Here is a 24,016-nt window from a genome sequence, read left to right on the forward strand (position 1 = left end):
CCTTTCTTCCTCATTCTGTTGCTTGGTTTGAACTGCAGCAGATGGTCTTGACCATGTCTACATGCCTAAATGCATTGAGTTGCTGCCATGTGATTGGCTGATTAGAAATATTTGTTAAGAAGCAACTGGACAGGTGTACCTAATAAAGTGGCCGGTGAGTGTACATTCATATATCTTCAGAATTGTTACTGTTTACTTTATTTTCCACTTATTTAAATGCCATTCTGTGTTCTTGTGTTGATTTGTATGTATGTACTGCGTATCCTGTGCTCCTGAAAAAAAAAAACACACACTTGACAAATAAAGCTCACTCTGTTTCTGATCGTACAGACTTCTTAGCATCTTTAAGAAAGGAACGTGTACAGTTGTAATAATGATCAGTGATTTGTAATCAGTCACAGCACAGACATGTGTTTGTACTCCGAGATGGATTACAGCCTGAACATCCGCTGTTCCCTGATCCCGGTTTTACAGCTCTGGTGTACAATGTCAGTCTGAGCTGGCGGCTCACGGGTGAGTGTTGCAGGCGACGCGTCTGCTCGGATCCATTGTCACTCTCTCCCCCGAAATGAAAATAACAGTTATGAATGAGCTTCTGTCGGCTGCCATTGTTCCATCAAGTGTTTTTATTGCTGTCATTATAGTTTAACATCGCACTGTTAATTCTGTTAATTAAAAAGCTGATTGCTTTTGCCAGTCTGTGATCTCCATTTGGTGAGTCCATATGGTAGAAGATTACTTGTTGTAAATTTCAATGAAGTCGTATCAGAGCTCGGATACATATAATCAAGCCGTACAAGTCCTGAAATTAAGCCTATAAAACCTCAATTATATATTCCCTCGCATTCGTTTTGTGTACCTCCGTTTCACCTAATATCTAACGGTTGTGCTAGGATGGCAATTTAGGGAGGACGTGAAGCTTGATGGTTTTTCGTGTAGCTGAGATGCTGGAGTCCTTCAGTGCGTGATGCCGAAAACGCGCACTCAGGTTAATACGCTTAAAAATGTGCAGTTTAGCATATTTATGTCATAGGCAGGAGTGCCGTGTAAGTTAACAAGGTAAATACACAAGCCTAGGCTTGCAAATGAAATTACAAGGGAACAATATAATGTTTGTATTGCAGCAGTTGAATGCAAATAGAACACTGTAAAAGTGATTTGAAGTTGTAAATGAAGCACACACTCTGAGTTACTTAAACTCAAGGTGTTATTCGCCTTATGTTTGTACTATTGTATTTTTCAACACCTTATGTTAGTGTACTATAGCATTTACAGTAAACTTCAGTATTAATGAGTTAGTTAGCATACTCACTTAGTTGACTTTTCTTTAAATGCCCCGTGAAGTGCTTCGAAATGAGCATTTTTATTCAGAATTTGACAATCTCAAGTGAAACGTAAAGTGAGGGTGAGACAGCTCCTGAGTAGTTCATCCTCTTTTTTTCAAAAGCCAAAAATAGTGTTTTGCACGTTGGCATGCAACAGCCTGTCATACTGAGCAGAGCAAAAACATTTGATGTTCTGCCACAAGATGGCGACACACACCGCATAATAAGTCCATAGGGGAGAAAAATGAAGGGTAAATTTCAAACTACAGCTGATCAAATCATTATAAAACTGGTAAGTGACATTGTGAGTCAGTCTCTCTCTTTTGTATGCTTAAGTGCTATATTTATACCATAGTAATCTACTAGTGTTTGCTTTGATTTGGCTTTTTCGGGGTTATTTATTGTGAAATCCTGATTGCAACACTGGATGAGAGATTATCATCTTCAGCTTAACCTCACGAAAACGGAAATGCTTGAAGTTTCTGCCAACCCGACTCTACATCATAACTTTTCAATCCAGATGGTTGGGGCAATCATTACTGCATCCAAAACGCTGAAAAGCCTTGGAGTAACGATTGATGACCAACTAAACTTCTCTGATCACATTTCTAGAACTGCTCGATCTTGCAGATTCGCACTTTACAACATCAGAAAGGTCCGACCCTTCCTGTCTGAACATGCAGCTCAAGCTCTTGTTCTCGCCAGACTGGACTATTGCAACTCTCTACTAGCCGGGCTTCCAGCTAACTCTATCAAACCTCTTTTGCTGCTTCAGAACGCAGCAGCACGAGTGGTTTTTAATGAACTTAAAAGAGCACATGTCACTCCGCTGCTCATCAGTTTGCACTGGCTGCCAGTTGCTGCTCGCATCAAATTCAAAGCTCTGATGTTTGATAACAAAGCAACTATTGGCTTTGCTCCTTCTTATCTGCTCTCACTTCTGCAAATTTATGTGCCCTCCAGAAACTTGCATTCTGTGAATGAATGTCGCCTCATGGTTCCATCCCTAAGAGGGAAGAAATCACTTTCCCGAACTCTCGCATTCAATCTGCACAGTTGGTGGAATGAACTCCCTAACTGCATCAGATAGGCAGAGTCACTCGCTGTCTTCAAGAAACGACTAAAAACTCAACTATTTAGTCTCCACTTCCCTTCCTAATCTGCAATTGCCTCTCTGGCTCCACCGCTAATTGTATTACAAAAAAAAAAATTACTAATGTTTTGCTTCTTACACTTTACATACCTGAAACTTGCCTACAGCACTTATTCATTGTTGCTCTTAAAGTTGTGTAAATTGCTTACTTGTCCTCATTTGTAAGTTGCTTTGGATAAAAGTGTTTGCTAAATGACTAAATGTAAATGTTTTCAAAAGCCACCAATAGTGTTTTGCGCGTCAGAGGCCATCAGCCTGTCATACTGAGCAGAGCAAAAACGTTTGACGTTCGGCCACTAGATAGCGACACACACCGCATAATACTGTAAGTCCTTAGGGGAGAAAAATGAAGCCTAAATTTCAAACTACAGCTGATAAAATCATTATAAAGCTGGTAAGTGACATTGTGAGTCAGTCTCTCTCTTTTGTATGCTTTAATGCTGTATTTATACCATAGTAATCTGCTAGTGTTTGCTTTGCTTTGGCTTTTTCGAGGTTATTAATTGTGAAATCCCGATTGCAACAGAGAAATACTGGGAAATCTCTGTAAACTGATAGCATTTCAATAATATCTTAAAATGTGAGCAAAATCACCTGAATTGTCATTACATTAGCCTTAATTTGAAAGTTTAATGTCAGTGCGCCCCTCGAGTTTAAAATGGATGGCACTTTACAGTGGTGTGTGCGGAGTTGAACGAACCCACCAATCACGGTGGTATATGGCTATCGGGGGCAGGACATCGGCTGGACTTGACGCAGGCAGCAAAACATTTGTCAGTGAAAGTTACAGCAGCGCTGCCATGGAGTGTTTTCTACCGTGCCTGCTAGCTGCCTCATTTCTATTATGCACACGCGGACATCCGTCTCAGCACACTTCATTCACAACACTTCAAAAAAAGTTTTTTAAGTCACTGCCCAGCGGGACATTATACGTAGATAAATGTATATAAATCAGTGCTTAATTTGAGCCAAATCTTGCCGGATCTTGTTCCGGGAAATGTCAGATGTTCGTGTTTTGCTTTCCGGTATTTATTTTAATTGATTCAGTATTAACTTGTGCACAGCGAACACCTGCATGTTAGTGTGTTTGTGTGCATGCTCTCATTGGTTGGTGGATATTGTTTCGTGCGCAGTGAGCAGCGAAGATAAATAATGGCATAGTGGCCTGCCTAAATAATTTCTGTATTTTCAAAATAGCAAAGAGGCAATCAAGCTTATTTTCATTTCTTAAAAACACAAGTAAATCTGATAATGAGGCTGATCAAAAAAGATCTGGAAAAGCTAGAACTGCTTCCCTGGATCTGGATAGCTAATTGTGAGCTCTTGTTGAAGATTAGACAGAGTAATTTGAATACTATTTTTCACTTGGAAGTGAACTGAAATAGTTAATGTGAGGTCTCTCTTTTGCTCTCAGACAAAATTAAAAAGGGATAAAAGTAAAGTACGAAACCCAATGCAGCCTAGTGTAGCCATCTGCATTCACACATCGACAATAAGACTTCCCAGTAACCGGACCAATTATAGGGTCGCACCGTTATTTGTGGGTCATTTGCATCATGCTACTTGCATTGTATTTGCATTGCCTCACATCATAACCATTACATATATTTCTGTACGATGTAAAAGTCAAAACAAATGACAACAACATGGTGTTGCTTTTTTTAAACAACAGCATAGCTGATAACAGTATATCAAGCACTATTATTATTATTATTATTATTATTATTATTAATATTATTATTACTAATATTACTATTTATTACTGATTTAATTATTTTCTTAAGACTTTTTCATTTTTATTTATTTTATTTTGTGTTAAAAAATTCTAAATCTTCTCAAATCTCTTTATTTTTATTTTTTAACACAAAATAAGATGAAAAAACAAACTAATTAGAAATTAATAATAAATAATTGATCAACCTGATGTGGCCCAGCCTCACCCAGACTCAGCTCTCAGGTAAATTGAGTTTGAGACCCCTGATTTAGACATTACGCAAGAGAATCATTTCAATATAGCTCTAAAGTGAGGTTAGTGAATGAGCAACAATTTCTGCAGTTCTGACGTCAGCTGCAGATGTGAATGAATGGCGGAAGAAAGTAGTTCCTCTTACAAAAGGATTTTTGAGACTCTCCATGTTTGATTCTCTTTTTTATATACATGATTATGCCGTCGAACTGTTGTATAAATGCAATATCACACTCATAGCAGTGCAGTATGGCTGTAAATCCTCACTGGTGGGACACTAAAGCACACCGCCTGTGGCCTTGAGCCAACGCACTCCTCCCACCAGTGTCGATATACAGTCATATCACACTGCTACTCGTGTGATATTGCTCATTTATTTTTACTCATTTACTTATACTAGCTGTGGACACAGTTTTGCTAAAAACAATGAATGCATGAAAAATTGTAACATGTGTATAGCCCTTTAAATGCCCTATATATATGTAACCAACAAATTAAGATCTACCTTAAATTTTGAAGACTCTCACACTGTACTGATCCCGTTGAAAAGGCCCGAAGCATCTGTTATTCAAACGTTGCTCAGCAAGACCAACAAACCTGCAACAAAAAACAGAAAAGACCACCACATGAAATCCACCCGTCAGCAAAACAAGAAGCCCCTTTTGCCACAAAGCATACTCGTAAATCAGAATGACACGAAGGCTGATAGTCTCTGATAGGCTGCTTTTATTGGTGCCCTGTGGCTCTATAGGAGCTTCTGCGATGGCTCACATATGCTACCTGCAAACCCCTGAATCGAAGGCACACAAACTTGGGAGCCATATCTGCTCAATGATTTGCAAAGGGAAGCAACCGAGGGATCAGCGTTCCTCAATTAATTCTGACATAGTGAAAGGTGGTGAATGCTAAACTCCCCCGAAAATCATAATCAACGTTTTTAGGGGTTGTTAGTATCAATAAAGAGTTCACCCCAAAGATATTAGTCAAAGGGATAGTTCACCGCAAAAATGAACATTTTGTCATCATTTAATGACCTTTAAGTGGTTGTAAATCTGAGTTTCTTTCTTATGATGAACACAAAAAAAGTTATTTTAAAGAATTTTGGAAACCAGCAGCCACTGACTTCCATAGTATTTTTGTTGTTGTTGTTTCTACTATGGATGTCGGTGGCATTCCTCAGAATATTCTGTTCAACAGAAACTCAGGTTTGGAGTCACGTTAAATAATCACATAATTTTTATTTTTGGGTGAACTATCCCTTTACTTTTATTTATTAGCTAATGTGAGCTCGAGAGAATTAATATACGGATGATATAAGGGTCAAAACTTGCAGTTTCTTGTTTATACCAATAGGGGCCAATAACTTTGTGACATAACAAAGCATTTCAGCTACTCATCAGATCTTCTGACCAATCAAATGCTCTCTACTATCTGAACTGTCCCACCTCCCAACAAGACAAGTCTGAAGCTGGTCATTTCATCACATTTAGCCAAGCATGAACACTAAAGTCCCCCTGAAATCAAATCACAATCAAAGTTATTTTGGGTGTTATTGTCAATATGTTAGTCTTAAAGGGATAGTTCATCCAAAAATGTAAAATATTTTATCATTTAATGACCTTTAAGTGTTTCTGTTGAACACAAAACCAGATATTCTGAATAATGTCACTGTAACACACTGTAGAGACAAAAAGTACTATGGAAGTCAATGGCTGCTAGTTTCTTTAAAATATCTTCTTTTGTATTCAATAGAAGAAACTCAGGGTTACCACTTAAATATCATTTAATGAACGCAATTTTATTTTTGAGTAAATTATTTATTTAAGTTTATTTATTAGCTAGTGTGAGCTACACAAAATTATTATACAGAAATTTAAGCATTCAAAACTTGCAGTTTCTAATTTACACCAATAGGAATCAATAATTTTGTGACACAAAAGCATTTCAGCTACTCATCAGCTCTTTTGACCATTCACATGCTCTCTACTATCTGAACTGTCCTGACTCCCAGACAACACGAGTCTGAAGCTGGTCATTTCATCACATTTAGCTGGGCATGAACACTAAAGTCCCCCACAAATCAAATCACAATCAAAGTTTTTTGGGTATTCATATCAATATGTTAGCCTTAAAAGGATAGTTTATCCAAAAATGAAAATTATTTTATCATTTAATGACCTTTAAGTGTTTCTGTTGAACACAAAACCAGATATTCTGAATAATGTCACTGACACCCATAGTAGAGACAAAAAGTACTATGGAAGTCAGTGGCTGCTGGTTTCCAACATTCTTTAAAATATCTTCTTTTGTATTCAATAGAAGAAAGAAACTCAGGTTTACCACTTAAATATCATTAAATGAACATAGTTTTAATTTTTGTTTAAATTATTTCTTTAAGTTTATCTATTAGCTAGTGTGAGCTGCACAAAATTATTATATTGAAAATATAAGCGGCATCACGGTAGCGCAGTGCATAGCACAATCACCTCACAGCAAGAAGGTTGCTGGTTCGAGCCTCGGCTAGGTCAGCTGAATGCCACCTTGATTAACAGAATAACTTTCTTTAAAAAATAAAAAAACATTAAAAAAAGAAATTACCCTTAACTTTTGATCAGTTGTGTATATGAACATGAAATAAAAATAAAAAAGTGAACCACAATATACAGAAACGGTTAATTAGGATTTTTTTTACAGTGTATTTTTAAGAGAGGGGAGGAGTTTCTCAAAATGCTCCACCCTATCTTCCTTTGATGCTGCGTTCACACCAGATGCGGAACGCGCGTCAAGCGCGAGTGATTTACATTTTAAGTCAATGCAAACGCGCAAATAGACATCCTGCGGCGCGATACGTGCGAATGGCGCAGCGCGAATGACGCGAATTGCGCGAATGACGCGGTGCGAATAGCACGAATGGCGCATGGCGAATTGAGCGTTTGCGCGTTTGACGCGCTTAACATGCGTTTCGCGCAAATCAATCGAGTTCGAAAATCTGAACTTCAGCAGACATTCACGCCACGTTAACCAATCAGAAGCTTGCTCTTGTGGGGGACGTGACAGTGACGTAGAACCTGTTGATGGTGTCCCGGGGGAAATCCTCCAGGCGACACCGACAACAAGTCATCAAACTGGGCTGGGCTCAATCAGAAGCACCGCTGAAACTCTCCGTCATCCAGGTTCAGTTTCTAGAGGAGTTTATGAGCTCACAGAGCTAGATGCACTTCTGAAAGGATGTAGTGGACTCAGACACGACCCTAAACGTATCGATGCTGTTTTTAAGTCCTCATAAAGCACATAAACACTGTTATTTTCTTCATAAAATCCATGTAAGACATTTAGCTATGAGGCTAGAGTCACCGGGAAGATAGAAGCCTTGCCCATCAGCAAATCCGCGTCTGTTTTGAAGTGAATTTGACACGCGAATGAAGCGAATTTGTCGCACGAATGAAGTGGGGTTTGACACGCGAATGAAGCGAGTAAACTTAAATGTTCACGCTGCAATTTACGCGCGAATATGGTGTGAACCACACCGCTTATGAAGTGAACGCAGCATTACAGCTGAAATGACATCATACATTAAACTCTGCATGAACCAGAAGCTGTGACTGTTTCAGTTTTGTTTTGCATTGTGATGCAGTTCCAAAAGAAACAAAATAGTAAATGAGAAAACATGGGCATGGCTTGTCTTTTCTACTGCAGTCTGATTGGATGTAGTAAAGTAGGCTTTTTCATTTAGAAAGATTGAGAAAAGGGTTTTAAAAGAGTTATTAAAACAGACTCCTCCTCCACACCATTTCTCTTGTTAAAACTGATAGTAGGAGTGGTGAGGTTAAGTATGTTGGCCACGCCCAATACCTTAGACGTAATCTGACAATTTAACTGAAAACATACAGGAAGTGCATTTTCAGATGTCAGCTAAAGATTACAAGGGCAAAACATTTTTTTTTTCTTAATAACATCCACAACTGAATTGTTCACCACAAAACTAGCAATGTGAGCTAACAAAATCAACATGGTTAGTTTTGACTTCATGTGTACTTTAAACAAAGCCACGCATTCAAAGTACTTCAGAGGATCTAAAACATGGAAACACGCGGCCTAACAAAGAACAATGAAGCAAGGTGACTTATCAGCTGCGTTTAGGATGGACAGAAAGAGTGCACGTCCACCTGGGAAACTCCATGACAGACGGCCTCTTATTTAAAACACATGTATGCGCGTGCGTGTGTGTCAGATTTATGCAAAATTTACCAGCTCACACTTCCCATGAGGCCGTCTTTGTGGTGCGCTCCTGAGTAGAGAGTTCGCTGCTGATGGGAACTAGGTCTAACCTGAAAAAAAGCTCAGTCCCCGTGTCAGAGGAGCTCATTGTGTTCTGCTGGTGACGAGTGAGAGGGAAGAAGGTTTGTTATGCAAGTCTGGGTTACTGTTTCGACTAAAGCGGACATTTCCTGGCCACAGGCACTTTTGAACTGTTTAAGGCTGTCAGAAAAGAAGTTTTTGACCGACAATGACATTTTCTTGACAATGAATACAGGCATATGTGCAAAACTGTAAGCAGAAGTGGGTGAATCTCACAAAAGAATGCTGGTGTCATATTTCAATGCAATTCAGAAAATTAATATAATATATACGTGTATAAACTTTAGTAGTAATCGTCACATTGCTATAGAGTATGGTTGAACAAATACAACTACATATAGCATATTTTAAATTAAATATGTGTTTGTGTCATTACATTTTATCAATGACATTGACGTGTTCAATTTACTTAAATATACAATGACATATCCACTCATCGGCCACTTTATTAGGTACACCTCTCCAACTGTTCGTTAACGCTAATTTCTTATCACATGGAAGCAAATCAATGCACTTAGGAATGTAGACATGGTCAAGACCATCTGCTGCAACATTGGCATCAACAACATGAAAGCATGGATCCATGCTGCCTTGTATCAAAAGTTCAGGCTGGTGGTAGTGGTGTAAAGGTGTGGAGGATGTTTTCTTGGCACACTTTGGTCCCATTAGTACCAACTGAGCATCATATCAATGCCACAGCCTACCTGAGTATTGTTGCTGACCATGTCCATCCCTTTATGACCACAGTGTCCCCATCTTCTGATGGCTGCTTCCAGCAGGATAACACGCCATGTCATAAAGTGTGAATGATCTCAGACTGGTTTCTTGAACATGACAATGAGTGCACTGTACTCAAATGGCTTCCACAATCACCAGATCTCAATCCAATAGAGCACCTTTAGGATGTGGTGGAACGGGAGATTTGCATCATGGATGTGCAGCTGATAAATCTGTAGCAACTGCGTGATGCTTTCATGTCGATATGGACCAAAATCTCTGAGGAATATTTCTAGCGCCTTGTCAAATCTATGCCACGAAGGATTAAGGCAGTTTTGAAGGCAAAGGGGGATCCAACCTAGTACTAGTAAGGTGTACCAAATAAAGTGGCCTGTGAGTTTATGTGCTTGAATACACTATTACATATATTTTAAAGTGTGTGTGTGTGTGTCTGTGTGTCATTAAAATTAATAATGACATTACATTTTATACAATTTTAATATACAATTACATATATACATATTAATGCATAAAAATGTGTTTTTCATTTTATTAAAAAAAATTATTAAAGTAAATAATTAAAACATCAAATAAGTATATATAACTATAAAATTTCAAAATTTGATGTTTAAGTCAGAATTATTAGCCCCTCTGTTTATTTTTCCCCCGATTTCTGTTTAACGGAGCGAAGATTTTTCTCAACACATTTCTAAACAGAACAGTTTGAATAACTCATTTCTAATAATGGGAAATATTTAAAAAAATGCAAAGATGGGCTAATAATTCTGACCTCAACTATATATATATATATATATGAGCAATATTATACGAGTAGCAGTGCGATATGGCTGTATATCGGCACTGGTGGGAGGCGTGCGTTGTGCCCCCACCAGTGCCGATATACAGCCATATCGCACTGCTACAAGTGTGATATTGCGTTTATACTACAGTTTGACGGCATAATTGTGTATATAAAAACAAAATCAAACATGGAGAGTCTCAAAAACCCTTTTGTATGAGGAACTACTTTCTTCCGGATTCAAATCATAAGCTGACAGTTAAACAGCTGAGCAAGCATCTTTTAAACTTTAGATCTGTAGTGAATGTGGGCGGAGTAATACACAAAGGGTAAAGAGGCTGTAGGAGTTCTGATATTGCAGAATATCGCACGGCTATCAACCAATCAGATTTGAGAACCAGACAGAACTGTTGTATAAATAAATATATATATAAATAAATATATATATATATTAAAGTCTGAATTTATAAACACATAAATTCAGTACAAAAACTTGTGCTCCTGTCCCTTCAAGATTTTAAAGACATTTACGATTTGCTAACTGTTTGCATGTGAAATCAACATCAACACTTGTTTTCCATGGTATGTTCCCTTTTAAATGACAACTTTAAACATATGGCACGCACAGGAAATTAATTTACCAGCCAATTAATTGACTAAGCATCTGCAGACTCTGGTCATGTGATGGCGGTGACAAGGATTCAATGACAGCTTTATTCTGGGAGATATTCAGGGGATGCAACGCACGTTCAATATCTCTGAGAGTAATGCAGGAGAGTGTATGAAACATACTTTTGATTTCATTTTTTGATTAGAAGTAAAATGAAGTTAGAAATGCCTTTGCAGTGATAAATAAACATCCATAGGTCTGATGGTGAGCTCACTGATATTATACTGTTATGATAGTTTGATTATAAAATATATTTGTGACCCTGAGTCACAAAACCACAAGACAAAACCTAGACAAGAGAAGCGGCCCTAAAACACAGCCCTGAGGCACCTCAGTAGCAAGATTTTGCTGCGCAGATACTTTACTGTTCCTCTCTAAGACAGTGTATTATTTATTATTTTAGTTTTAAATGTATTTTAACTATCTAATTGGAGTCCAGAAAATATTAAAAAAAAATAATTATTATTTTGCATTAGGATTCAGAGCAGGTTGTTGTTTTGTAGGAAAATGACAGCGCTGTGAGTTTAATGCAAGCTGTGATTGGCAACCCATGTAAATTGACAAATGAAGGTGTGATATGGGCTCTTTTCTGTTTGTGGAAGACATATCGCTGCTGCATTCTGGATCGAATCAGCTCTAGAGGCTTGATAGTGTTGGTTAGGAGGTCAGCCATGAGTGATTTGGAATAATCCAGCATTGACAGGACAAGCAGCTGAGCAGTACATTCTGATAAAAAGGGTCTAATTTTCCTGATGTTGTATAAAGCAAATCTGCACAATGACTGCAGCAACCTGGTCTGTACATTTTAAATGGTCACCAAGAACCACTACGAGGCTCCTAATGGACTAAGTGATGGTTGAGGTGCTCAACTGTATGGTGAAATTGTAGATAAGTGTTGAGAAGGCTGGGATTCTGCTGGTTTCTCCAGTTTTGAAAAGGCTGAAATAGGGACTTCCTTTATCCAGCCAGTGATTTCTATCAGAAATGCTGATATTCCTGCAGTGGTCGTCGAATCCTAGGGTTGAAATGAGATGTAGAGTTGGGTGTCATCAGCACACTGTAGGAATGAGGAGGAAAATCCGTTTTTCTGAATGACAGACCCAAGTGATGCCATGTAAATGGACAAGAGAAGCGGCCCTGAGGCACCCCAGTAGCAGGATTTTGTGACTCGGGCAATTTACCTTTCCAAGACACCATGAATGACCTATATGACATGTTTTTTTGTGTACAAACTGTATTTTAACTACTAAATTAGAGTCTAGAAAAGCTTAAACAAAATTTTAAAACATGAAACCCCCCAAAACTTAGAAAATATTTAATTCACGAAAAAAATAAATAGAATTTAAAGGAAAAAAATAAGCTGTGGACTTCATGGGAGCTGGGTTTACCTGCGCATCTCAATTCCAGAATCCCAAGCAAAGACTTGTCCATGGCTGTGACATACATACAGTCAAAGTCAGAATTATTTGCCCCCCTTTGATTTTTTTTCTTTTTTAAATATTTTTCAAATGATGTTTAACAGAGCAAGGACATTTTCACAGTATGTCTGATAATATTTTATCTTCTGGAGAAAAGCTTATTTGTTTTATTTCTGGTAGTATAAAAGCAGTTTTGAATTTCTTAAACACCATTTTAAGGTCAAAATTAGTAGTTCCTTTAAGCTATATATTTTTCCGATAGTCTACAGAACAAACCATCATTATACAATAACTTGCCTAATTGCCCTAACCTTCCTAGTGACCCTAATTAACCTAGTTAAGCCTTTAAATGTCACTTTAAGCTGTATAAAATTGTCTAGAAACATTTCTAGTCAAATATTATTTACTGTCATCAGGGCAAAGATAAAATAAATCAGTTATTAGAAATGAGTTATTAAAACTATTATGTTTAGAAATGTGCTAAAAAAAATCTTCTCTCCGTTTAACAAAAATCCACGAAAAAAAAAAAAAAAACAGGGGGGCTAATAATTCTGACTTCAACTGTATATTTACACTTTTTCTTAATTTATATAAAAATATGAGTGCTAAATGTCACTATGGGCAACACGGTGGCTCAGTGGTTAGCACTGTCACCTAAAATCGACAGTGCCTTATCCAGCATATGTTTCACGCAGTGAATGTCCTTCCAGCCGCAACCCAACACTGATAAACACCCATACACTCTCATTCACACACATACACTATGGCCAATTTAGCTTATTTAATTCACCCATGGCGCATGCCTTTGGACTGTGGGGGAAACCTGAGCACCCGAAGAAAACCCACATGAACATGGGGAGAACATGCAAACTCCACACAGAAATGCTGACTGGCCCAGACGGGGCTCAAACCAACGACCTTCTTGCTGTGAGGTGATTGTGCTAGTCACTGCGCCACCGTGACGCCAATTGAAGTCCAGTAAAGATTAAATTAAAAAAAAAAATCCCCAAAGAGTGAGAAAAGATTTAAATGGACATCACAGGCCCTACAAATGTAACTTGACCTGTGCATCTCAATCCCGCAATATTCCAACCAAACACTCAAAGCTCTTTGCACTCGCCCGTGGCCGTGACAGGCTGTGAATCGTCATATTATCCCTCTGCTGACCCAACACGGTCTCGAACCCTGACCCAGCGGACACATCGGAGACCGCAGCTCCAGACCCACACACTTCACTGTCACAGCCGACGTTACCAAGTGTTTGACTCAAGAGAGAATGCTGACCTACTTTGGGCGATTCCTCTCATTTCTGCAGGCAGGATGGCAAACTAAGCTTTGAAGGACACACTAGACCTACCTGCTCGCTCAAGCTTCAGCTCAATGTCTGCTTCTTAGGGATTTGTTAACTTGGACGACTCTGTGAAAGTAGAGCTAATAAAGGAACCATTCTTGAGCACTGGGACAAATCAGACTGAAAGCACAAAAAGTTTTAGGGTTATCGGTTGATGGAGGAAAAAAACAATTATGTCATGATATCGCGGTAATAAATCAAATTAATTTGCATTTAGATTATTTTGCTGAGAAAGGACCATGGAGATTATATATATAAAGGATGCAACGATTTTAGATTTTGGTTGTACGATTATAGTCAGAGGAACAATCACGGCTTTACGGTTATCACAATTATTATGCATTCATCAACTTCAGAACACCGGGTGCCACTCCTGTCAGCTAAGAACACAAAACTGAGGCTATAATTGACATAGACTCATCAAAATTGTACAATAAAAGACTGGAAAATTGTGCCTGTTCTGATACAGTAAGTCTCAATTTCTGCTGCGAGATTCGGATGGTAGGGTCAGAATTTGGCGTCAACAATATGAAAACATGGATCCATCCTGCCTTGTATTAACGGTTCAATGGTGTGAATGTTTTCTTGGCACACTTTGAGCCCATTAGTACCAATTGAGCATTGTGTCAACACCACAGCCTACCTGAGTATTATTGCTGACCATGTCCATCCCTTTACCACAGTGTGGCCATCTTCTGATTGCTACTTCCAGCAGGATAACACGCCATGTCATATAGCGTAAATCATCTCAGACTGGTTTCTTGAACATGACAATGAGTTCACTGTACTCAAATGGCCTCCACAGTCACCAGATCTCAATCCAATAGAGCACCTTAGGGATGTGGTGGAACGGGAGATTCTCATCATAAATGTGCAGCCGACAAATCTGCAGCAACTGCGTGATGCTATCATGTGAATATGGACCAAAATCTCTGAGGAATATTTCGAATGCTTTGTTGAATCTATGCCATGAAGGATTAAGGCAGATCTAAGGGAAAAAGGGGGTCCAACACAATACTACTGTAGTTAGGTGTACCTAATAAAGTGGCCGGTGATGTAGAATATGAAAGAAAAAAAAAGCTAATGAATTGATTGGTAAATCAATTTTAAAACTCTAAAACTAGCTAATCTAAAACTGCTAAAAAATTAATAAAATTTTTAATTATTTTAAAATGACACTGACTTCATAACACATTTAAAATACACATTATAAGATTGTAGGCTGCCTCATCAAATGTCTCAAGAATCACTGCAGTCATGAGGTCTTGTGTACATTATGACTAAACAGTACATTTCTATCTTGAGCAACTGGTTATTTAGACAGACTATCAGATTATCAGTGGTATGCAATTGACAAACCTTTCTAATGACGTCAGCAGTTTCTGAAAGTTACATTAACAGTTGACCTTAAACTAAACAATGGTGTAACCAGTGACTCCTGTAACTTCTTTTCCAGATCATCCGACATGATTTCTCCACAAGAAAACCACCAAAGGTATTACTACTACAACACATTAAAAGTAAAACTCTACTTTAGAGTGTATTACAAACCCAGCTTAATGTGAATCTGTCTGAAAAAGGGCCATTCACAGAACTTGTTTCTGCATTATTAATGAACATGCAATTCTTTTCCATTGTTTTTTATGTAAACACAAGCTTGGCAGATGTGTGTGACGCTTACGTGGCTCAGTGCTGCATTTTAAAGGTGCTGCATCAAGATAAAGGTATTTAAACCTTTTTATTACATGCAGCACATCTTATCAATGTCTATTCTAAAGCAGTGGACCAATCAGAAGAACTCAGAGTCAGGGCAAGAGCTGCGAGCTTGATGTTGATAAAATAACTTTTAATCAACCAAACTTTGTCTTTATGCTGCATGAGATTCACTTGTTTTGTTGTTTCTGAAGAGTCAGAATGACATATAAAGGCTCCGCCCACTTCTGGGAATCAGCTCATTAGCATTTAAAGGAACCCACACACCCAAAAGCCATGTTTTTGCTAACACCCAAATAAGGTTATATTTAACAAGCTATAATAAATGTTCTGTTGGCTACTTTGAGCTGAAACTTCACAGACACATTCATGGGGACACCAGGAATTTATTTACACACTTATGAAAAGAGGAATAATATGTCCCTTTTAAGAGAGCATAAAGAAACAGCTCCATAACTCTTGTCTTCACAGGTCTCTGAATGCTTTGACAACGCTGGACGGTTTGTGCCAGAAGATTCCCTCATGCTAAAGGAATGCCAGCGTCTACAGCACAGAGGAAGAGACACTGCTCTCTCATGAGGGTTTGACATCTATCAGTCCAGGCTGAGCCATGGAGAGACAATGGCAGAAAACAGATCTTTCACTGCACAAGAAAAAATCACAAGCTGTTTGGCAGGTAGACATGTACAGTGAATCACAGAATAACGGCCTTGTTTTGTAGACCAAAACACACACACAGCCATATGTGCACCATGTCAGAAAGCCTCAAATTAACCTATTTGTATTTTGAAGTTTCATTCATTCATTTTCCTTCAGCTTAGTCCATTATTTATCAGGGGTCGCCACAGTGGAATGAACCACCAACTTTTCTGGCATATGTTTTATGCAGCGAATGCACTTCCAGCAGCAGCCCAGTACTGGGAAAAACTAATTTAGTTAATCCAATTCATCTATAGCACATGTTTTTGGACTGTGGGGGAAACCAGACCACATGGGGAGAATATGCAAACTCCACACAGAAATGCCAACTAGCCCAGCCGAGACTCTAATTGGCTGCATGGTGGCACAGGGGGTAGCACGTTCGCCTCACAGCAAGAAGATCTCTGGTTGGAGCCTCGGCTGGGTCAGTTGGTGTTTCTGTGTGGAGTTTGCATGTTAAAACAGAGCCCTGAGGCACCCCAGTAGCAGGAGCTACTGCTCGGACGCTAACTCTCCAAGACAACCTGAATGACCTTATCATGTGGGGGGGTTTTTTTGTGTGTGCTAAAAACTTTTCAGCTTAGGCCCTTTATTAATCAGGGGAATGAACCGCCAACTTATCCAGCATATGTTTTATGCAGCGGATGCCCTTCCAACTGCAACCCAGTACTGGGAAAAAAAAAAATACTTTTTAGAAAACAATTTAGGGAAACCCACACTACACGAGGAGAACATGCAAACTTTACACGGACATGCCAACTGACCCAGCTGGGGCTCAAACCAGCAACCTTCTTGCTGTGAGACAACAGTATAAAGACAAGGCCACTGTGTCGTTGTTTTTTTTGCAAACAATATTAATCTTCTAAGAATATTTAATTGGAAAACAACCATTAAAATTAAACGACTTTCAGCGATTAAAAACTTTGAACTGACATGACATGAAATCAAAGGTTAGTAATTTGTCCATTTAACGCTGTGAGAAACAGACACAGTGACTCATTTCTCTTTTATGAAACGGCAATTTGCCCTGAACGGGGTGGATTCGAGATGCTCTTCTTCTGATTGTGGGTGTGTCGCAGTCATCATCGCGCATTAACTTAATTACTTACATGAGTGATCAAATCATCACTAATGAATTATGGGATTTTTAGGGACATGTTTACGGTTTTGGTGTTCTAGAAACGGCGGGAGAGGAATCTTGAAAGACCGGCAGATTTATAAAGGAGCGTTTTATCTTAAAGGCAACTTAAGCTCTACATCATCACTGTATTTGTGGGTTTCTGTCAGTTATGAAAGCAAATTGCATTTTTGATCAGTCTATAAAAACAGATAACACAAGTTCCCGTAATGCTCTTACAATGAAAAATTCCAGAAGCTACAGTATATCAGCTAAGGTAGGTGACATGGTGACATGGCAGAAATAATCACAGCAAGAAGGTCGCTGGTTTAAGTCCAGGTTGGGCCAGTTGGCATTGCTGTGTGGAGATCGCTGTGAACTCTGTGTGGAGTTTGCATGGCTTTCCTCCGGGTGCTCCGGTTTCCCCCATAGTCCCATAACATCGTTATAGGTGAATTGGATGGCCGTAGTGTATGAGTGTGCGTAGTAATGCAAGAGTGTAAGGGTGTTTCCCAGTACTGGGTTGCGGCTGGAAGGGCATCTGCTGCATATGTTAAAATAGTTGGTGGTTCATTCCACTGAGGCGACCCCTGATAAATAAGGGATTAAGCCAAAGAAAAATGAATGAATGAACGAACGAATGAACGAACAAATGAACGAACAAATGAATGAATATCAGCTAAAAGGAACCAATTCTGAAATCACATACAGGCTTGTAAACAAAGAGGTTGTTGTCATTTTGGGAGAAGATTTGTTGTCTGGAATAATTTGGAAATTTCCTCAGAAGACCAGCCTGATCAGCACATATTTATTTATATGATGATGTGCAATGTGTGATTCTTAGTAATTACATAGTTTAATTAGCAGTAGGGATGAGTAATATATATTATCATTTGCAATATAAGGGTAAAAGTTCTCCTCACTTTAGCTTTTTTTTTTTTTTTTACACGTTTCATAGTAATAATAATAATGACAAGACTTATAATTGTTCTGTGTAATAAAGTACAATTACAGTAGGACAAAATGTTCTAAAATAAACCAGTTCAAAAGAATGATTAGTTTGTAAACCAGATGCTACTCAGATGGCCATTTGCAGACGCTAAATTAGAGCAAAAATTCTAGCCTAAACTAACTTCAAAACAACATAAGAAAAAAAAAACACATCAATAATGAAAAAAATCTATTTTATGTCAAAACTTTGAGGTCCACTTGACATCCAAGTTTGATGCTCTTTTGACCACCAAAATAATGACACAAAAAGTATTATAAGATAAGAAGTTTTATTTATCTGAAAGCTTTTTGTATACCTACAATGCAAGTAAATGTCAAAACCACTTCAAATTAACATCTAAGGACTGTGACTGTGAGTGATGTTTGATTTTTTTTTTTTTTGACGTCAATATCAGATGTCAATTTGATGTTGTTTTGATGTGTATTAAACAATGTGCATTAAAATTGTGTTGCCTGTGTACGTTTTTAACAACTTTCAAAGTGCCAGAAGACTTAGAGCAGTGGTCTTCAACCACTGGGCTATGGCCCGGTCTCGGTCAGTGGATCAATTGGTAACAGACTGCACAAGAAATCTTCTGTTTAATTTATTATCTGAGTCTGAACCATCGTTTATTTTGAAAAATCTTTTATTTTGAAAAATGATTGTATTCTCTCGCTTACATCTCGGACACATGAGTGCCCAAATTTAACCCACAAAGAGGTAAAATGAGGAAGACACAGACGTCTTTGGAAAGTTTCTTTGCTAACGGGAACAGGCCCAGGGAAGGATCCACAACCCGTTTGTCAACAAATCAGGTGAATCCACCATGTCTGTGCAAGAAAATCAACTGCTGGAGATCGCAAATGTTGGCGGCCCATTTTACGTCTTTTCTAGAATTTGTGCAAGTTCATTATTGCCAATAGAGGTGCGTGGCATGACGAGCTTGCGCCTTCCAGATGCACCCATCTGAATGAATATCGTGAGCGCACCGCAAGTCATGTGACAAGAACTCACCGATAAGCTTAGGAATATACACATTTGGGTAGACTAATACCCTCAGACAAACACAGAACACCCAAACACTGTAGTGCTAACTGATAATCTGTATCAGAGTGACAGCAATGTTTTGTCATCCTCTGAGAAAATAGTTGATGGTCGACTAGCAACCTACAAACCCCCACCCCTGGCCCGCGGTAAAATTGTCAAGTGGTCACCGGTCTGCGGTGATAAAAAGGTTGAGGACTCAGGGCACGTCCACACCAAGTGTGGTTTATTTATAAACTAATTTCGAGAGGAACGCATGCTTAAGATTGAACACGGCTGGTCCAGCATTAGCTAATACACGATCCACCAATCAGTCAATTCCTAACTCACCATAAATAACCAGAAATTCTTACCTTAGTATCTTCATTTTAAAGAAATCCACCCCTATTCCTCCTCCCTTTTTAGATAGGGCGACATGGCAGCCCAGTTGATAGCAGTATTGCCTTACAGCAAGAACGTCACTGGTGCACGTCATTACCTGGCTATAGCTGGCGTTTCTGTGCGAAGTTTACATGTTCTCTCCGTGCTCGCATGGGTTTCCCATGGGTTCCCCGGTTTCCTCCCAAAGTCCAAAGACATGCGATATAGGTGAATTGACCTAACCAAGTTGGCATTATTTTAGCTTAAACTCCCCTCTCACCCTTCTATCAGAAGGGAGCCCCGGGCTCGAGGATCTTTTGAGCTCAGGGCTCTCTCCCAGGACAGCATGCCAAATACGCTTCATTATCAATCATCAGCACTTGAATACTTTGAAAACCTTTGATTTGATGCTATTTTACTTTTAAATTGGCATCAAAAAACACATCTAAAGTCGATTAGAGGACAGTCCTGTAATCAGTTTTTGAAGCGTTTTTAACTCCATGTTAAATGTCAATTTGGTGTCGTTTTGACATCAAGGTAGTCAACTGACATCAAATCAATTAGCATTTTTGGTCCCACTTTATATTAAGTGGCCTTAACTAATATGTACTTACATAGAAATTAATAGTTCATTGCAATGTACTTATTGTGTAAATACATGTATTTACTCTGTACTTATGCTTGATTAAATACATGTATGTAATTACATTTGTAATTAACTTTTGTAACTACATTTGTAAATACACTGTTGACCATCCCTTAAACCTTAATCCACCCTTAAACCTACCCATACCACCAAACCTGTCCATAACCCAACCTCTATCTCAACTCAAAAGCACCACAAGTGTTCTCAAATACATTATAAACACAGTAAGTACATTGTATTTATTTTTTTGATGTAAGTACACAGCAGTTAAGGACACTTAATATAAAGTGGGACCGCATTTTTTTATACATCAAAAATGCTGGGATAGTGTAAATGCTGGGATAGTGTAAATAAGACCTTGACGCCTAATAACACCATAATGCATTTTCGGAAACGATATGTATTAAAATTATGTTGCTTGTAAATGTTTTTAACAACATTCTAAGAATCAGAAGCCATTGACTTAAACTGTATGATCACCAAAATCCTCGATTTCAGCTAGAAATCTTCTCTAATGTTCTACCTGAGCAAAAAACACACGTATCACAGCCAAGCATAATCTCCTATTATCTTTTTCCTCCTACAATGCTCCGAATACTCCTTTACACAAACGCATCTCTTGCTCCAGCCCCTATAAAACCCCACCGATTTGATGCAATTTCACTTTTTAATTAAGCCGTAGCGTGTCATAAATCAGGAATCAGGATAATTAACAAAATAACAGAGGCTGATAATGTACCAGCTCGTCTTAAATCTCCAAAGGTCCCATCGCTGGGCAGTAATAAAGAGCAAATAATGGTGCGGCTGCTTGATATTTTGGTGCTGGAAGTACTGGGGAAAATAACACCTTTAACAGCACTGCGGTCTTAATTTGTAGAGGCCGCCTTGCGCTGCTCTTCTCAGGAGGCAGGTCATTTATCATTTAGGCGGCCGTTATTTTTAATGAGTCTGTTATCATTCATTTTAGGGCATCCCACCTTTCCTTGACATGGATAGTATTTCTTTTTATATAGGACACAGGATTTATGCCTCCCTCTTCTCTGCATTTCGCTCGTCAGCCGCAGCTGCTCTTTCTTTCAGTGTCTTTCTTCCTCTTTCTTTCTTCCGTCCTCTCATCTCTATTTCTTTCATTAAAGTCTCCTTCTCTCTCTCTGGACAGAAAGCCGTCATGCTGGTCGTCCTGATGGTGCTTTTGGGGGTTTAGCTTGGAAATCAAAAGCCAGATTTCATTCGTCCTCATTTTAAAGGTGAAGTGTGACAGTTTTTTTTTTTTTTTTATGTCGAAACTCTTTACTTCTATAGTCCCAGTTTAATGTGGAGAGTCAAATGTAAGTTTGATGTTTTCCGCTTTGTGGAAAATGTTACACTGCGACACTGAAGTTGTGTCTCAAATGACACACTATGTACTATGCACTTACTGTATATACTTAACCATGAGTGTAGTGTTGTCCCAAATGAAGCACTAGCATTTTAACGTTTTACTAAATGTAAATTCAAATCGTTTCCCAGTCGATGTTTAACAAATAAACAAATGATGGAATCACCTCACAGAAGGATTTATTTCGAACCCCCGGCTGTAGTTATGAACTGAGTTTGGAGTAAAAATATGTTATTATGCAACCCAGGATCATTACAGATACGTACACAGGTCTACATTTCTGAGAACAGTGAAATACATAACTGGATGTACGTCTGCTGGCAGTTTTTGTTTTTGCAAATCTAACAGAGGCCGCTGTGTACGCCTTTTGATAATCTCAAATGTCTCTCGCATGTCCTCTTCTCGCATAAATCCACCAGAGGGCGCAATGTACACTTCAGTCAACCAGGCAAGCTTGCTGTCTGACCGATATACCCATGCACCCTCTCACCGAAACCCAACTCATAATGTTGACAAAAAATCAATCTAGAAAAAGAAAAGCCATCATCATTTATTTTATTATTTTGTTTTTGTTTTATCTGGTTTCTAGAATCGTACTGTACTTCCCTATGTAGCCGGGGCCGGTCTTAACGGCTCGACTACCCCTCTGCGTTGTGTTGTGTTGTGTAAAGTAAAGAGCTGGAGTCTGTCTGCAGGTTCAGCGGTCTCATTTGTTCAAGTGCTGCACAAACAGAGAACATGCAGTTATGAGTCTTCTCTTAAAACTCCTCTTACGCCTGCTACTGCTCGCTCTGCTCTGTCCTCCGACAGACTGAAGCAAAGCGCGCGGTATGTCGCTGACGTCACCGCGGCAACGCACGTCAATGACGTCATTGCGCCGACACGTTTCTCTTTTATTTCCCACATATTAATGACCAACAAAACAAAGATTTTGCATGAATTTATAACGAAAACATAAAAAAATTTAATACCTGTTACACTCAGAACCCATCAACACTGCTCTACGTCCCAAGGCTGCCAATGTACGCTACGAGCTACTGGGCAAACTGGTAACATCGGAAAAGCTGTTCACATGGAGGTAAGCAGTCAGTTGATGGAGCGAAGAGGAATAAAAACCATGTTGGTGTCATACTGTCCCGTAGTGTTCATTTTAAAGAAGAAATGCAGCCAGACGTACCTCTGGCGTACCCTGTGGATTTCCAAAACATTCCAATTTAGGCCAAACTTAATTCCACTATAATCTTTTACAGACTGAGAAATGCCCTACATACAATAAATCAAACACTAAGCCATATAATCATTCCAAAAATAATCCTAATATATAAATAATATTGTTTATTTATATATTAGTATATGATATATGATATATTTATATGTATATGATAACTATTCATTCATTCATTCTTTTTTTTTCTGTTTAGTCCTTTTATTAATCGGGGGTCACCACAGTGGAATGAACTGCCAACTTATCCAGCATATGTTTTACGCAGCGGATGCTCTTCCAGCTGCAACCTATCACTTGGAAACATCCATACACACTCAATCGCACTCATACACTACGGTCAATTTTAGTTTACCTAATTTACCCAGACCACAAGTCTTTGGACTTGTGCGGGGAAACCGGAGCACCCGGAGGAAACCCATGAGAACATGGGGAGAACATGCAAACTACACACAGAAATACCAACTGACCCAGCAGAGGCTCAAACCAGCGACCTTCTTGCTGTTAGGTGACATCGCTACCCACTGCGCCACCATGGTAATTATTATTATTATATATTAATTAACAAAGTTCCCCTACATTCAGTAAATTAAATACTAAGCCATATAATTATTCCAAAAAAAATCATCATAACATATAAATTATTATTATTGTTATTATTATTATTATTATTATTTATTAATCAACAAAATTGCCCTACATTCAATTAATCAAATACAAAGCTATATAATTATTCCAAAAAATGAATTATAATATATAAATCTTAATAATTGTTGTTGTTTTTATTATTATTATTTAAATATTGATTATTATTATTATTAAGTAAGTAATTAATCTCAACAATTCCCCTAAATTCAATACATCGAATACTAAGCCAAAATATTCATAATATATAAATTATGATTATGATGATGATTATTATGATGATGATGATTATTGTTATTGTTATTATTATTATTATTATTATTATTATTATTATTATTATTATTATTATTAATCAACAAAATCTCTTTAAATCAAATATTAAGCCATATAATTATTTCAAAAATAATAATATATAAATTATTATTATTATTATTATTATTTAT

At 38.2% G+C, this 24,016-nt stretch overlaps 1 long non-coding RNA gene across 1 annotated transcript in view; it reads left to right on the top strand.

The window, feature by feature from the left end:
- The window catches only part of LOC141380554 (uncharacterized), an 89,075-nt gene extending 70,321 nt beyond the window's left edge, over positions 1 to 18,754 (top strand). The window contains exons 2-3 of the long non-coding RNA XR_012398707.1: positions 15,215 to 15,253; positions 15,943 to 18,754. This is a non-coding gene — a long non-coding RNA (uncharacterized lncRNA). The remainder of the gene's footprint in view (positions 1 to 15,214; positions 15,254 to 15,942) is intronic.
- Positions 18,755 to 24,016: the final 5,262 nt, after the last annotated feature.

This window comes from Danio rerio, chromosome 23 (genome assembly GCF_049306965.1).
Source record: "Danio rerio strain Tuebingen ecotype United States chromosome 23, GRCz12tu, whole genome shotgun sequence".
Taxonomy (NCBI): Eukaryota; Metazoa; Chordata; class Actinopteri; order Cypriniformes; family Danionidae; genus Danio; species Danio rerio.